Source organism: Brassica oleracea, chromosome C4 (assembly GCF_000695525.1).
Source record: "Brassica oleracea var. oleracea cultivar TO1000 chromosome C4, BOL, whole genome shotgun sequence".
NCBI lineage: Eukaryota > Viridiplantae > Streptophyta > Magnoliopsida > Brassicales > Brassicaceae > Brassica > Brassica oleracea.
The window spans coordinates 44,949,992-44,959,201 of record NC_027751.1 but is presented as its reverse complement, the minus strand read 5'-3'; positions in this window follow the sequence as shown (position 1 = coordinate 44,959,201).

Here is a 9,210-nt window from a genome sequence, read left to right as displayed (position 1 = left end):
TTTGCATGTAACCCGCTGTTCATCCGCCCTCCAATAAATCATGCAGTTGTCGCTGCATACATCTATTACCTGATACGATAAACCAAGACCAGCTACAAGTTTTTGAACCTCGTAGTTGCGTTTTTCCTCGGTATTCCATAAGAATATTCCGACGGATTTGTATTTCCTCGGAATTCCGTCGGTATATTCCGAGGAAATTCCGAGGAAACACAAAATTCCTCGGGATATTCCAAAGATTTCATTTTCCATCGGAATGTCCGTCAGAATACCGCTGTTTTCTTGTAGTGATTAATTGAAGGGGGAAAGATCAACAACGTCTAAACATCGAGCCAAAGACTTGAGAAAAGTACATGTGGAAAAAAAGAGAGAGAGAGGAAACACGGTGAAAATAAACTTAGTTGTGGGTTGCCCTAGTGTAAATCTGCTGGCTTGAGTGCATTGAGACCATCCTGATGGTTCCTTTAGCCATCAAATCTCTAATGGCCTTCCTAGCAAGTGAACCATTGATCTGGACAACACACAAATATGATCAGGTCACTAACTCTTAAACAATGACAGAATCCAATACAACATATGTGCTCAAAATCCTAATGAATCCGATCATTTAGCCACAAGCAAGATAGAAAGTTCGTGACTTTTAAGATTCCCAAGCGCACCCAATTAACAAACTCGTGCAAAGACACTGATAACTTATCTAAATCCATCAAAATCAAGAACCAAAGACACTATAAAGAGCTTATCCAGAGAAAATTTGAAACTTTAGAGGGGTATCCAAATAACTAACTAGACCTTGTTCAGTGAAAAGTTGGAAACTTTTCAATTACCCGAAGACGGTCGGAGAGGATGTACGGAGTGATGAGTTTGAAGCACCTAGAGACATCAAAACCGGACACAAAAAACATTGTTCCGGCATGGAGCCTGTCCCGGAACTGTGGAAGACGGCCGGCACCGATCGTGACTTGCATCATGGTCGACTGAAACACAGTTAAGAATCTATCAGTTATAATATACGATGAGAATTCAAACGGATCAGTAGTTATATCTTTTAACAGGAAGACAAAACCTATACTAACAAAAGGATCAACGCCAAACCAAATCAACACTAATAATCACGATACGGCTCACAAATAACAAAGAACAAAGTGAAAATCTATATATATATATATATGAAAAAACAAATTATAACGACTGTGATAGAATGAATAACTCACGTTGAAATCTACCATGAGCAGATCCATCCACATCAGCTCTCCACCACGCTTAACGTTCTTAGCCTGCCAAAATCGAAGAAGTCTCGCCTCCACAACGGATGAGCACTGCCCAGCCTTGAGATCGAAAAAAAAAACCTTTGTCATAGCCATTGAGAAAGATGATGAGTAAGATTTGAGAATGAGCAAGGTGTGAGATTAGGAAAGCGTGGAGAGCGCATATGTGAAATCGCAGCATATTTATACACGATCTAGCAGACGAACGGCACAAGAGGTTGATTCGTAGTGGGATGGGGATTAAAGACGATTTAAGATGATTAAAAACAAACACCGTTACAGGATCTAGACAGTCGCTGCGCCGATAGACGACGAACGAAGAACAGGAAGGGAGCATCTGTTTAGGGTTCCCGTAGAAGATTTGTGTAGATGGGCCTCACGTCGAAGAACATTTGATTAGCGTGTGACGAAGCCCATGTGAAGCCCGTTCCGACAGAACAAAGCTTTAGTGATACGGAGCGTATATGCCGTGTCAGCGCGGGAGGCTTCCTATTTCTGACGTGTCGTCCTTGTTGGCAGCACCAAGAGTGATTCAAAGTCTTATATATATATAAAGATATTATTTTTCTTAAATTTTAAATTAACCAAAAAAACTAATTTGATATTAACTTTTATTGTGTATGTTTTGTTATTCTTGTTATAGATCATGATCATCTTAATATTAAAATGTTCATGAATACATAATAGTTTTACATATTTTCTTTGTTTATTCTACTGTAATTATGATAATTTTGACAATAAGTAAAATAATTTTTAATACAAAAAAACTTAGATTATATTTTTTCTTATGAATAATTTTAAAATTTATGTCTTTGATATTATATTATTGCATTCTATTTATATACCAAAACTCAGCCAATTTTGGAGACACAAAAGCAGCCAAGTTAAATAGAATTCACAATCCAGCAGTCGATATGGGATATGTAATTGAAATATACTCACAAATCACAATCATGCATACTCACACATGATTATATATCCATAAGTGTCTGCACTAACTGTTGTATCCTTGAGATCAGGGCCAACAACATTTTAGAGAGCCAAAGTAATGAAAAATCAACACCAAGATGTTGAAAATTATTATGAGCTAAAGATAAATAGATCTTTTAAAAAAAGTTCACTAAAAAAAGTTATCTCCCTTCTTCTATATATTCTTCTTCTTTTCTCTCATTCTCTGTTTATTCTGTTTCTCATCTCATTTTTTCTGTTTCTTATCACTTTTTTGTCACAATCCGTCAAGTACAACGATGAGCTTAACAAATCTTTTTCATCACCTTTTTGTGTTGTTTATTAAGAGAAATGAACTGATGATTTTCTTGGAAGAAAACCTTCATATTTATAATGGAGGATTAACACAAAGAAATGAATGAGGAGATTCATTGAATGCGAGATCGTGTGAGAAGTAGAGAGTAGGTATTAATGTGGATGTTAATGAAGATGCATGAACCAAGTTAATTTCCGTTATGGCTCCAGATTAAAGAAGTCTATTCGGTTTCCGACTGACATTGATCGGAATCGTTCGTCACCGGTGAAACCGTTGGATTTCTATTGACATTTGACTGAACGGGAATTGTTGCTCGACGGCCACTTTCCCTAAGTTTCGTATACCGTTTTTTTAATTTTTTTAGAGAAGATGTATTTGAACCGTAGTAAACACATAAAATCCATTAAATTCAAGAATTAATGAAACATTGACTTTTGATTGACCGTAACACGTGTCGGCTTCTCAAAACTCGAATTAGTGACGTGTCCGCCTATTTGGACAGCCTAGGAGTGAAGGAAACCATTCTTTGTATATATAGATGTATACGATTGGACGAAATAATCAAGAAAAGTCAAATCCGGCAAGAAAATTAAATAATGCAGAGTTGTATAAGAAAACATAGCTAGACACACATTCCACGACAACGACAAGATCGTGTATCCAGTCCTTCTGGTGTTGAATCTACTGTTGTACGAGTGGAGACTCGTTATGCCTAGGAATATTTCCTCTACTACTAATGTATGTTAATCTCCGGTTGATATATTATATACTTCGACTCTGCTAAAAATGCTTGAGTAAAAAAAACGAATATTTGGTAAGTCATCATTTAGTCGCCAGCCACGAGTAAACGAACACTCTAGGCACGAAGATATGACAAGGTTCCTTTCATGGCTAACTCTTCTCTTTCGTATGGACCTATTCTTTTCTTTTTTTTTTTTTTTTTTTTCCTCAACATCAACTTTCATTATCCAATTCGTGAACACGGGATTACAACCACACAAGTTTTCACCCGACGTACAAACGACACAATCTAGTAACACCTAGAATCACTAAGTTGGATTCTACGCACCTAATCGGAATTGTCGCTGTAACTTTCACCACATCTAACCGAGTTCATCTCACGACTCGAGATAAACCGGCTCTTGAATCCTAAGATTAGACCCCAAAACGAACATAGTAAATCACAGGAAAGACATCGCAGTAAACCGGCTAAACGTTCTAATCCAACTAATGAGCCTCTAATGATAATACAATCAGTACATGTCCCAATAGATACGAAAACTATAACTTGTTTAGCCCATATTTGTGGTCATTCATGCCACATTATATTACTTCAGAATCAATCTAATCAAAATGTACGTAGTTCTATATATTACATAAATATATACATTGGTTAAAAAAAGTTGACTTTCTCTCTCCTCGAGTGCCATAAAGCAACCGATAAAAGTGTCCTCTTTTTCATTCCTCCACGGCGTCTGTCACGGCGTTAGAACCCACCACCTCAAACCCTAGCACTTTGTATAAGCTTCATACCAAAACCATGCAAGGGTACTCTGAAAAAGTCGTGAATCTAGAGATGAAGCTTTACGGAAAAGTAGTAGACGAAGAAGATGTGAAGACTGATAATGAAAATCTCTGTTTTGTAACGAACTTAACAGCTTCCTCTCTCAGGTTCCTTATGGGCTTCGAATAGTTCTCTAACTCTCTTCCCCCAATCAATTCTGCAAGGCCCAAACCTTATTGACCTGAAAGTAAACTAATCATTCACATGTTTTTTTTTTCTTTTATATTTTCTCATATAATTCCAGTTTGTAATTCACATTTAAAGCCAGTTTGCACAACTTATGACCTACAGTGTCTGTCTCTATCCTATTATTCCAATTCACATAAAATAATTGTAAAAATATATTAACAGAAAGAAAAAATCGGAAGTTTTCATAATTCATATTGTGCAAACTGGCTTTTGCAGCCACAAGAAGCTGTAACAGTAGGTCTTTCTTTGTCCTCCAAAATGTGCATTGTGTAATAATTTTCATACAAGTTGGTTGTTACCACCAATCAGTTTGGCGAGTCACTAACACAGTTTTTTTCATTAGAGTATCTCTGCCTCTGGACCTAAATAACCTCGTAAAAATATATAAATTTGTTGTTCGCATAGTTCAATTCTTAATATCATATAGTTGGCTTTTGCTATGAGATATTGAGATTTTCTCTCTTTTTTTATATATTGAGATGTTAAGAGCAAGCTTATTGGTGATAAACTCACAATAGGTTCTTATTTTTTTATTAATATTTTCTTACAGTTTTCTAAAAAATTTGAATATTTATTTTTTTTAATAGTTTTAAGCCAACGATCAGTGGCGGAAGGAGAGAAAAAATTTGTTGGAGGCAGGAAAAAAAATTCAACAGGACTACAACAGCTGATCTAGTGAAAATTTGGTGATTAACTAACAATTTTGATAAATATTAAATTTTGTTAGGGGCAGCTGCCCCCCTTCTCCACTAACGTAGCTCCGCCACCGCCAATGATACAATGCCATTTGTATTAAGGGCATCCTAAAACGTTTCTATCATATCGGAAGAGAGATGTTGTATCTCTCTCTTTCTTCCAACTTACTTGTTTTTATCATTATAATATGTAAAGATAATGTATAATAAGGGTCTTTCAGTCTTTGTATAATACCTAGAATACATTGTACATACAGTATAAATACTGTCTCATATACTTCTAATAATATTCATTCAGCCCAATACTTCTATATGGTATCAGAGCAGTGATACCTAGAGATCTCAAAATATTTCTTTAGCCGCTAAAAACAAAACTCAAAGGCATAGCATTTCTTCTTCTATCTTTTCGCGACACCAATGGCGACTTCTCCGGCTTCAAACGCAGAAACATTCCTCATCTCGGCTGATTCACAGAACCTCTTCAATGTTAACATGGCGAATGTTACCAAGCTCACATCGTCAAACTTCCTGATGTGGAGCCGTCAAGTCCACGCTCTACTCGATGGCTACGATCCCGCCGGATTCATAGATGGATCTAATGTTCCACCGTCTCCGACGCTCAATAACGATGGCGTTCTTTCACCCAACCCTGACTTTGCTATTTGGAAGAGACAAGATCGATTGATCTACAGCTCTCTTCTTGGCGCAACCACGGTGACCATCCAGCCCATCCTATCCACCGCGACAACCTCTGCTCAGATTTGGGAGATTATATATGCTACATACGCTAAGCCCAGCCGAGCCCACATCCAGCAGCTACGGCAACAAGTTAAAGCTTGAAAGAAAGGTACCATGTCTATTGATGCGTATCTGCAAGGTTTCACCACTCGCTTTGATCAGCTAGCATTGCTTGGGAAGCCTTACGAGTTGGAGGATCAAATCGATTACGTGCTCGAAGGGTTACCTGAAGAGTACAAGCAAGTGATTGATCAGATCGAAAGCCGTGAGACATCTCCATCTATCACCGAAATCCATGAGAAACTTCTCAACTTTGAGGTTAAGCTTCTGACAAAGAATCTCACCCCTACGGCTCCCCCAGTTTCAGCGAATGCTGCTCAGTTTCGAGGCAACTCCAACAATAACCATCACCACTCCCATTCGAGCCAGAGTCGTAACAACAACAACACCAACAGAGGTCACCAAACCTGGCAACAACAGCAACAGTTCTCACCCCGGCCTGCTCAACAATCGCGTGGATACCAAGGACGTTGTCAGCTGTGTGGAGCGCATGGCCACAGTGCTCGACGGTGCCCTTAGTTACAAGCATTGTCCTCTGGTTCTCAGTTTGCGCCTCGCTATGACACTCTTGCGCCTACTTCGTGGCATCCACGAGCAATCATGGCAACGACGCATGTGTATATTCCAAACAATTGGATTCTCGACAGTGGCGCGACACATCACCTTATGACTGACTTGAGCAACCTCTCCTTACACCAGCCTTATACTGGAGGAGAAGAAGTTACCATCGCTGATGGTTCAACGATTCCCATCTCGCATACTGGTTCCACTTCCCTTACTACCTCTACTCGTTCCTACTCTTTAAATGATGTCTTATATGTCCCAAACTTACAGAAAAATCTTATATCGGTTTATCGTTTCTGCAATGCTAATAATATCTCTATTTAATTATTTCCTGCCCATGTTCAGGTGAAGGATCTAAGCACGGGGGTCCTGTTGCTCTAAGGCAAAACTAAAGACGAGTTGTACGAGTGGCCAGTCTCATCCCGTAATACCATTACCCTCTTCGCCTCACCTACACCAAAACATCCCTCACCTTCTGGCACTCTCGCTTGGGACACCCATCTCTTTCTACTTTACAAACTATTGTTTCTCAGTTTTCTTTACCAGTTTTTGTTGCTTCTCAAAAACAATTACCTTGTTCTCATTGTCTTATTAATAAAAGTCGCAAGCTTCCTTTTTACACAAACACTATCTCATCCTCTCAACCTCTCTAATATCTTTATTCAGATGTCTGGACTTCTCCCATTCTCTCAGTTGATCACTACAAATATTATCTCATCTTTGTTGACCACTACACCCGTTATACTTGGCTTTATCCCTTGAAACAGAAATCCCAAGTGCGAGAAACCTTTATCCAGTTCAAAACCCTTGTCGAGAAACACTTTGACATGCCCATTCGAAATCTCTACTCCGACAATGGAGGAGAGTTCATCGCCCTTCGTAAGTTTCTAGCCACTCACGGCATCTCCCATTTCTCCTCACCACCCCATACACCCGAGCATAATGGCATTGCAGAATGGAAACATCGCCATATCGTAGAAACCGGACTGAATCTTTTACATCAAGCGTTTATGCCAACTACGTGTTGGACGTATGCTTTTGTCGTCGCGGTATACCTGATAAACCGGCAACCCTCATATGTCCTCTCTAAAGGCTCCCCATACGCGATGCTTTTCCGCAAGCCACCTAACTACCTAAAGCTGCGCATATTCGGCTGTGCATGCTACCCTTGGCTCAGGCCATATACGGCTCACAAGTTGGACTCTCGCTCTTTACGGTGTGTCTTTCTTGGCTATTCTCTGATGCATAGTACTTACTTATGTCTACACTTGCCAACAAACCGCATCTATACATCCAGACATGTGACATTTGTGGAGTCTTATTTTCCCTTTGCAACTCCTTCCCCACCTGATACTCCACCTACAGAAGCAACTCAGCCGGTCTTCTCTCCTCCCACGGTTATTCCAGTTCGAACGCCACCACTCGTACACTCGCCTGCTCCATCTCCCCCGGATTCAGATTCTTCTCCTCAACTTTCTGTGACTCCTCACTCTACTACCGCAGAGCAGAGTCCAGCAACGGGCTTAGGACAGTCTTCAACGGCGACATCGCAGGCAGAGCAGACAACGCAGCCTCAAACACAAACCAGTGAACCAGAAATGACCAACCCGATAGCTCACCAACCTCCAAACAACCCTGTTTTGGAACCCGCAGCTCCTCAACCCGAACCACAAAATGCTCACCCTATGCGAACCCGGACCAAAAATAACATCTCTAAACCCAGTAAAAAGCTCACCATGGTTGTCACCACCACCAACTCAGACATCAAAATCCCAACCACTATCCACCAGGCCATGCGAGATGAGAATTGGAGACGTTCCATGAGTGTAGAGTTTTATGCTCAGATTGCAAATAGGACATTTGATTTGGTTCCTCCAGCACCAAGTCAAAATGTTATTGGCTCCAAATGGATTCATTCACTAAAATATATGTCTAATGGTAAACTTGACAGGTACAAATCACGGTGGGTCACTCGTGGATATAATCAAGAGTATGGCGTGGACTACGCAGAAACGTTTAGCCCGGTTGTCAAGTCTGTCACCATCCGCATTGTCTTGCACCTTGCTGTAACAATGTCGTGGCCACTTAAACAGCTTGATGTGAACAACGCTTTCTTACACGCAACTCTCCACGAGGAAGTGTATGTTTCGCAACCGCCGGGTTTTGTAGATCCAGATCGTCCAACTCATGTATGCCGCCTGAATAAAGCCTTATATGGCCTCAAACAGGCTCTGAGGGCGTGGTACGACGAGCTAAAGACATTTCTTACTCAGATGGGATGCCATAACTCCACAGCTGATACATCAGTCTTCATCTACCTTCATGGCGTTCATATTCTTTATGTCTTGGTGTATGTCGACGACATCATCATTACGGGGAGTAGTTCATCTTTGGTCACCGCTTGCATTCATGTCCTCGCCTCGCGATTCTCTCTCAAAGAACCTACCGACTTGCACTATTTCCTTGGCATCGAGGTCACACGTACAAGCAAAGGCCTTCATTTGATGCAAAAGAAGTATATTGTCGATCTTCTCACCAAGATGCATATGCTGGATGAGAAACCAGTATCTACGCCACAAGCGACTTCACCTAAGCTCTCTCTGCTCTCGGGTACTGCTCTTGACAATCCAAAGGAATACAGAATGGTTATTAGGAGCTTACAGTATCTAGCTTATACACGTCCGGATATTGCTTATAGTGTCAATAAGTTATCGCAGTTTATGCATCGTCCTACGGACGTTCATTGGCAAGCCTCGAAACGTATCATGCGCTATCTTGCTGGCACCCTCTCTCACGGAGTCTTCATCAGCACCAGCTCGCCGTTACACCTTCACGCATTCTCCGACGCCGACTGGGCCGGTGACACAGACG